General features: G+C 39.3%; 1 long non-coding RNA gene across 1 annotated transcript in view; it reads left to right on the top strand.

Annotated features, from left to right (window-relative positions):
- The first annotated feature begins 2759 nt into the window (after positions 1 to 2759).
- LOC138425350 (uncharacterized) overlaps positions 2760 to 8999 on the top strand; it is an 80354-nt gene continuing 74114 nt past the window's right edge. The window contains exon 1 of the long non-coding RNA XR_011251183.1: positions 2760 to 2850. This is a non-coding gene — a long non-coding RNA (uncharacterized lncRNA). The remainder of the gene's footprint in view (positions 2851 to 8999) is intronic.

Genomic DNA, 8999 nt, shown 5'->3' with positions numbered 1-8999 from the left:
AACTCAAAGTAGAAATACCGCATGACCCAGAAATCTCACTACTGAGTATACATCTGAAAAAAACAAAAAGACTAATTCAAAAAGATATCTACCTATACCCATAACATTCATAGCAGCATTATTTATAACTGCCAAGCTCTGGAAGCAACCTAAATTCTCATCAACAGGTGAATGAATAAAGAAGATGTGTGTGTGTGTGTGTGTGTGTGTATGTGTATGGCAACATGAGAAGTATAGCAAATATTTTATAATAACTACAAATGCAAAATAACCTTTAAAAATTGTGAATCACTATATTGCATACCTGTCACTCATATAATGAGTGTACATGAACTATATTTGAATAAAAAATCAAATTTAAAAAAGTGAATGTAAGAAGACAGAGGAGTCTAGAGTGGATGATCTGGGTTGATCACAAGCTAACAAGAAAATGATCAGAGCAAGAAAGTGATTTTAGGACTAACAGTCCATTCAGGAATATGGAATTTAGCAAAAAATCATGATGCTGTTAAAAGTTGACCAGGGACCTTGGGATCTGGCTGCTTTACTAGATCAGTGGCTCAATGCGAAGGAAACCACATTTCAGGGATTTGAGAAATTAGATGTTAAGAAGTAAAGCTCAGAAAACTAGATTGTCTACATAATTAATCTAAAACATGAAATGTTTAAGAAAGAAGAAATACGAAACACCATAGCTTGGCCATTTGCAATCAAGAGCTCTGATTTAGGGCAGAGGAGAAACCTATAATTTTGTATCCTACTTCAGTTTCTCATTATCTATGCTAAATATTCTGTGTGCTGTGACCTAAAAGCACTTGTTCTTTTTTAATTTTAGAGTTTTTATTTTTGGGTGATTAAGAAAATCTATCTTGTTTGGGGAGGATATTTTTTTCACATTTGGTGTAATTAAGTAGTTTTCCAGAAAAAAAAAAAATCTTGCTTGTTTTCCCAGACTTTTCACCCATGCAACTAGCTTTTTTTTTATTATACTGATGCATTTTTAAAAAACTGTTGAGTAGAGCTTGGAAAGTAGCACAGATAAATTATAAAAAATTTTGCCACAAGGAAAGTCCCACAAAGGCAGAGACTATTAGTAGCAGGTTTGCTCTGATTTCTCTCTGATGTTTGGCTCAATAAACACTTATTGAATGAATTGCAAATGGCCACATACAAGAAGTAGTGCCCACAATCTTGGGGGTGCAGCTTCTGTATATTTTAACTAGCATGCTTAGAATTTCTCCAGAATGTCTCCCATTTGGGAAGCTGAGATAACTCAACACTTGTTAGGACTTAGATGAGCTGATTTCTGGGTATTTGCTACTTGTGGGAAAAGCAAATGTCTGGTGTCCTCTCTGTTCAGCAGGAGCTCAGAGTTCCAAGCTAGTTCTGCTTCTCTCTTAGCTGAGTGCCAGTTTCATGGACTGAATGCAATTCCCTTCAGCTTTCGGAACATTGGCACACACTTTTTCAGTCAGAAGGTTGCTTTTCTACTGTCTTTTCCAACTGCAAAGCTTTATGATCCTATTTTAGGTACCAGGTGTGCAGTATTTCAGATATCCACCTGTCCAGGAACTGCTCATTCCTCGCTGAACTGAGAAACTACCTATTCTTTATGCCAAATTAGACCCTTGTTTACCCTTCTCATGTGCCACTAATGGCAAAGAACCTGCCTGCCAAGGCAGGAGACACAGCCGATGGCATTTTGATCTCTGGGTAGAGACAATCCTCAGGAGGAGGAAATGGCAACTCATTCTAGTATTCTTGCCTGGAGAATTCCATGGACAGAGGAGCCTGGTGGACTACAGTTCATAGGGTTGCAAAGAATAGGACACATCTGAAGCGATTTAGCACACCCATAAATAAGATGCTTGTTTGTCCTTTGTGCATATTTTAGAATGCAGGTTCTGAGAAAATTTCTAGTGCCTTAGGTAGAAGAGCTGAGCCTTCAGTTCAGAAGCAGGTGGTTTTGGTAAGTTCATAACTTTGTTGACAGAGACAAATGCATGCCTAGCACAATTGTCACCCACTTGTTTATGAGATCACTGTGTCTGCCAGCCAGGTACAAAATAAAGAGAACAAGACTGCTTCAGCACCTCTGCAAAACAGAAAGTGCTTTTGCTATTTCTAAAGTTTTCTATGTTATGACATATGACTGTGATAAGGAAATTTTATGCACCACCAGCAATATATTTGGGTTTAATAATCAACAAAACCAGAATGACTCCTCTGTTCTTTTTCAGGATTCCTAACAGATAAAATGTTAGATATTTTGGAAAGAATAAGACAGTTTTTGTTGGTTTGGTTTCTGATTTCTAATGACATTCTTTTTGAGGTATTCATCAGAGTGGAGGAATAGGTTGAAACTGAAAGCACAGATTCCCACACCAACGTTATTTATTTTTATGTCATGTCCCCACCACCTGTGTCTCTCTCCATTCCTTTCCAATCCTTCTGTCCAATGAGGATAAAGAGATAAAATTGTCTTTCTGGACAGAGGGAATGGAGAAGGCAAGCTGGGAGTGAGGGCAGTCAATTAGCTATTATGGTTGCAGTAACCCAGGTAAGCAGAGAAGGCAATGGCACCCCATTCCAGTACTCTTGCCTGGAAAATCCCATGGATAGAGGAGCCTGGTAGGCTGCAGTCCATGGGGTCACTAGGAGTCAGACACGACTGAGCGACTTCACTTTCACTTTTCACTTTCATGCATTGGAGAAGGAAATGGCAACCCACTCCAGTGTTCTTGCCTGGAGAACCCAGGGATGGGGGAGCCTGGTGGGCTGCTGTCTATGGGGTTGCACAGAGTCGGACATGACTGATGAGACTTAGCAGCAGCAGCAGCAGCAACCCAGGTAAGTAATAAGAATCAGAACAAAGACAGGGTCAGGAGGAGTCGTTTCAAGAAATATCTGTTTAGCAGAGGTCTAAACTGTGTGCCAAGAAATCCAGAAAGACCTTTATCTTCTGGCTTAGAGGGCTGGTAGATGTGGTGATACCAGCTATTGGGAGAAGATAGCAGATTTGGGGAAAGATGCTGAAATTCATTAGGAAATTTGTGATTTTGAGCTTCTTTGGTCTCTTCAAGTGGTGGTTGGTGTCTAAGACAGTTGATTATGTAGGTCTGTTGCTTAAAAAGATTTGCAAGACTATGAATTTGAAATATTGTTGTTTTTGTTTTTAAAGTCAAACAACTGAGTCAAAGAGGCTAATTAATTTAAGCAAAGTAAAATTTCAATATATGGCACAGTGGGCATTCAAAGTTTTGTGCATTCTTTCTGTCCTGTTTTTGAAACAACTGCAGTGAAACTTTAAAACAAAGACAAGCATCATTTTTTTTTCTATAAAATTCTATATTAGAGTATCTTCCTGACATCAAAGGAAACTGTGTTTGAGAAAAATGAAAGAGTCTGGAAGAAGTTTCAGTGCTAATGTATCAGGACCTTTCACCTGCCTCCCCATCTAGTCTCTTTCAAAGTGGGTACTTGCTGCCCCAGAGTCATCACACATACAACAAACACAGGGTTCCGGTAGGATCTGGGAGCTACACAGACCATGGTGCCTCTGATGTTTGTCTGGCTCTTGGTGTTTGCTGACTCGACTTCCTATCAAATAAACCACTTTCATTTGATGCTGCGGTTCCTGTGGTTATGCTTCAGGTAGGGGGTCGAGACAGTTGACAAGCAAAGCAAATGAACTCTTTTCTGTCTAGCACTGTTGGTAGCCAGATGGCTTCACTCTGTTCTTTTTCCTCTCCAGACTCTCCCCGTTCACAGCTCTTTTATGCCTTTTCCACTCAACACCAAATTTGCTCCAGCACCAGCACTGGCCAGTCAGCTCCCTTGGACATAAGCTTTCTACCTGTTGGCTCCCTGTTCCAACTGACGTGAGAGAGTGGGTACTTCTATACCAGGCAAACTAGAGCTTTTAAAAAAATTATTGGGGTACAGTTGCTTTACAACGTTATGTTAGTTTCTGCTGTACAGTGAAGTATATCAGCTGTGTGTATAATCGATTCCCTCCTTCTTGGACCTCTCTCCCAGCCCACCCCCTATCCTACCAAATTTGGTCATCACAGAGCACCAAGCTAAGCTCCTTGTGCCATACAACAGTTTCCCACCAGGCATCGATTTTAGACATGGTAATGTAGAAATGTCGATCCCAATCTCCCAATTCATCCCACTCCCCCTCATCCCACCCTCGCAGTCACAAGTTCTTTCTCTACCTTTGCATCTTTATTCCTGCCCTGCAAATAAGTTCAACCACACCTTTTTTCTAGATTCTGCATGTATTCATTAATGCGTGATATTTGTCTCTTTCTGACTTATTTCACTCAGTGTGGGGGACTCTGGGTCCATCCACATCTCTACAAATGACCCAGTTTTGTTCCTTTTTATAACTGAGTAGGCTAGATCTTGATTAAGAAGTGAACATGCTGTTTAAAAACAGCGAGCTTCCTGCAAAGGTCCCTTACCTTTGAAAAAAAAAATCCTATCCCATCTCCTAGCTCCATATGGATTTGCAGATCAGAACTTATAGTAACTTTTAAAAAGCATTCCCTAAACATTTTTTTTAACTTTTAATTCTTTGTTCTAATTTCAGTTGTGCTGCCACCATAATCTCAGAACTTTTTTCATTTCAAGCCACTTTATTTCATTACCTGCTCTTTAATGCTTTGAAGCTGGCATGAAAATTTTATAGACTAATTTTTTAAAGTACCACAAAAGTGAAGGAGAGGCAATGTATCGTATAATATCAGAATGCAACAGCATTACTCTGTATTTTCAAATCTCTTTGAATCTGATGATCCCATGGGGCTTTATGAAATACACAATAAGATATAGCCCAGTTTGAAATTTTTGGAACCCAGAATGGCAATTCTTATTAGCGCCTTACCAAGGATTTTAGTAACTATATGAAAAGGGAAGCTCACTAATGCAAGAAATGACTTTAAAATGCTCGTTTTGGTAGGGTTGGGGTGGGTGGAAGGGAGATAGAGAGGATATACATATACTTATAGTGAAGGCTCAATTGCTAAAGAATCTGCCTATAATGCAGGAGACCACAGTTCCATTCCTGGATCAGGAAGATTCACTGGAGAAGGGATGGGCCACCTACTCCAGTATTCTTGGGCTTCTCTTGTAGCTCAGCTGCTAAAGAATTTGCCGGCAATGTGGGAGACCTGGGTTTGATCCCTGGGTTGGGATGATCCCCTGGAGAAGGGAAAGGCTACCCACTCCAGTATTCTGGCCTGGAGAATTCCATGAACTATATGGTCAATGGGGTTGAAAAGAGTTGGACACAACTGAGCGACTTTCACTTTCACTTTCATAGCTGGTTCATGTTGTATACCAGAGACTAACACAACAATGTCAAGCAATTATCCTCTAATTAAAAAAAAAAAAGCCCATTTTTCAATTGCTAATTAAAGGAAAACTTCCTAGCACTGAAACAGCTGAAAGAACATACTATTTGTTAAGTTGACTAGAAACAACCTTCGTACCACTAAAAAGTGCAATATAAGACTTGTCAGATGAGAAAGGAGTGAGGCAAGATGTGCAGAATACTTATTCAAATACCCTTCTGACAGGGCACAGTTTTTTTTTTTTTTTTCCAAAAGAGGAAAATAAATTTTCAGTCTTTTATTTGCTTTTTTTTAACCTATTTCCACTACAGGGTTTTTCTTTTCTTTTTTTCTTTTTTTTCCCCTTAGGGTTTTTCTTATAATGCTAGTCTTTTGCTGGAATCAGGGCTATGACAGAACTTCAACAGTCTTTATACAGCATTGTCCTGCTTGCATAGGATCAACTGGGCTTTAGCAAATAATGTCCTTCAGAGCTGTGGGCGGAAACAGTCTGGCAGGAGCCATGGTGTCAGGGAAGGGTCTATCTAGGACATCTCATTCCTAGTTCATTGTGCAACCCATCAAAGTGCTATTTCCTCTCCACTTGGCAAATACTGTTCTGTATTGTTCTGATCTTATTATTTATTCTGCTGGTCTAATATGCCTATTCTTTTCTGAAAGTCATGCATGGCATGACTGTGATTAAAAATTGGCTGTGATTAGAAATTGTGAAACTTCACTTTGAATTAGTATATTTGCTATAAATAATTTGCAAATTTCAGAAGTCTGAAATTTGCAAATTCTTTATGTAAGTCTATCCTAGTCGTCTAACCTTTGCATTCTACTCTCTTATCTTTATGGTTCAGGTAGAGACACAAAAAAGACATGGTCAATTGGAATACAAAGTGAGAAGGATGATGAAAAATTTCCTCTGAAATTTATACACAACAGAACCACCTGGAGAACTTATTCAACACAAAATTTTTCCCCTCCATAACCAACAACCCCTAGAGTTTCTGATCCAATAGCCTAGAGTGGGACTGAGAATGTACATTTCTTTTAAAAATTTTTTATTGAAGTATTGTTGCTTTACAATGTTGTGTTAATTTCTACTGTTCAGTTCACTTCAGTTCAATCGCTCAGTCATGTCTGACTCTTTGCAACCCCATAGACTGCAACATGCTAGGCTTCCCTGTCCGTCATCAACTCCTGGAGCCTACTCAAACTCATGTCCATCACATCTGTGATGCCAACCAGCCATCTCATCCTCTGTCGTCCCCTTCTCCTCCTGCCTTCAATCTTTCCCAGCATCAGGGTCTTTTCCAATGAGTCAGTTCTTCACATCAGGTGGCCAAAGTATTCCTTTAAGATTGACTGGTTGGAACTCCTTGCAGTCCAAGGAATTCTCAAGAGTTTTCTCCAACAACACAGTTCAAAAGCATGAATTCTTCAATGCTCAGCTTTCTTTGTAGTCCAAATCTCACGTCCATACATGACTACTAGAAAAACCATAGCTTTGACTAGATGGACCTTTGTTGGTAAAGTAATGGCTGTGCTTTTTAATATGCTGTCAAAGTTGGTTGTAGCTTTTCTTCCAAGGAGCAAGCATTTTTTAATTACATGGCTGCAATCACCATCTGTAGTGATTTTGGATCCCCCAAAAAAGAAATTCTGTCACTGTTTCCATTGTTTCCCCATCTATTTGCCTTGAAGTGATGGGACCAGATGCCATGATCTTAGTTTTTTGACTGTTGAGCTTTAAGCCAACTTTTTCACTCTCCTCTTTCACTTTCATTAAGAGGCCCTTTAGTTCTTCTTAGCTTTCTGCCATAAGGGTCATGTCATCTGCGTATCTGAGGTTACTGATATTTCTCCCGGCAATCTTGATTCCAGCTTGTGTTTCATCAAACCCAGCATTTCACATGATGTAGTCTGCATATAAGTCAAATAAGCAGGGTGACAACATACAGCCTTGACGTACTTCTTCCCCAGTTTGGAACCAGTCTGTTGTTCCATGTCCAGTTCTAACTCTTGCTTCTTGACCTGCATACAGGTTTCTCAAGAGGCAGATCAGGTGGTCTGATATTCCTATCTGTTTAAGAATTTTCCACAGTTTGTTGTGATCCATGCAGTCAAAGGTTTTGACATAGTCAATAAAGCAGAAGTAGATGTTTTTTCTTGAACTCTCTTGCTGTTTCAATGATCCAGTGGATGCTGGCAATTTGATCTCTAGTTCCTCTGCCTTTTCTAAATTCAGCTTGAACATCTGAAAGTTCATGGTTCATGTACTGTTGAAGCCTGGCTTGTAGAATTTTGAACATTACTTTACTAGCATGTGAGATGAGTGCAATTGTGTGATAGTTTGAGCATTCTTTGGCATTGCCTTTCTTTGGGATTGGAATAAAAACTGAACTTTTCCAGTCCTCTGGCCACTGCTGAGTTTTCCAGATTTGCTGGCATATTGAGTGCAGCACTTTCACAGCATCCTCTTTTAGGATTTGAAATAGATCGACTGGAATTCCATCACCTCCACTAGCTTTGTTCATAGTAGTGCTTCCTAAAGCCGACTTGACTTCACGTTCCAGGTTGTCTGGCTCTAGGTGAGTGATCAACCATCGTTGTTATCTGGGTCATGAAGATCTTTTTTGTATAGTTCTTCTATGTATTCTTGCCACCTATTCTTAATATCTTCTGCTTCTGTTTGGTCCATACCATTTCTGTCCTTTATTGTGCCCATCTTTGCATGAAATGTTCCTTTGGTATCTCTAATTTTCTTAAAGAGATCTCAAGTCTTTTCCAGTCTATTGTTTTCCTCTATTCTATTTCTTTGCAATGATCACTGAGGAAGGCTTTCTTGTCTCTCCTTGCTCTTCTTTGGAACTCTGCATTCAGATAGGTATATATTTCCTTTTTCCCTTTGCATTTAGCTTCTTTTCTTTTCTCAGCTATTTGTAAGGCCTCCTCAGACAACCATTTTGCCTTTTTTCATTTCTTTTTCTTGGGAATGATCTTGATCACTCCCTCCTATACAATGTTACAAACCTCCATCCATGGTTCTTCAGGCACTCCTTCCATCATATCTAATCACTTGAATTTATTTGTCACTTCCACTGTATAATCATAAGAGATTTGATTTAGGTCATACCTGAATGGTCTATTGGTTTTCCCTACTTTTTCAACTCAAGTCTGAATTTGGCAGTAAGGAGTTCATGATCTGAACCACAGTCAGCTCCCAGTTTTTTATGACTATATAGAGCTTCTCCATCTTTGGCTGCAAAGAATATAATCAATCTGATTTTTGTTTTGACCATATGGTGATGTCTATGTGTAGAGCCTTTTTTGTTGTTGGAAGAGGGTGTTTGCTATTACCAGGGCATTGTCTTGGCAAAACTCTTTTAGCCTTTGACCTGCTTTGTTTTGTACTCCAAGGCCAAATTTGCATGTTAATCCAGATATCTCTTGACTTCCTACTTTTGCATTTCAGTCCACTATAATGAAGAAGACATCTTTTTTGGAGTGTTAGTTCTAGAATGTTTTGTACATCTTCATAGAACCATTCAACCTCAGCTTCTTCAGCATTACTTGTTGGGGCATAGACTTGGATTACTGTGATATTGAACTGCTTGCCTTGGAAACAGAGATCATTCTGTCATTTTTGAG

This window comes from Ovis canadensis, chromosome 1 (genome assembly GCF_042477335.2).
Source record: "Ovis canadensis isolate MfBH-ARS-UI-01 breed Bighorn chromosome 1, ARS-UI_OviCan_v2, whole genome shotgun sequence".
Classification (NCBI taxonomy): Eukaryota; Metazoa; Chordata; class Mammalia; order Artiodactyla; family Bovidae; genus Ovis; species Ovis canadensis.
The sequence above is the reverse complement of the archived record's forward strand: the minus strand, read 5'-3'. Positions and strand labels throughout refer to the sequence as shown.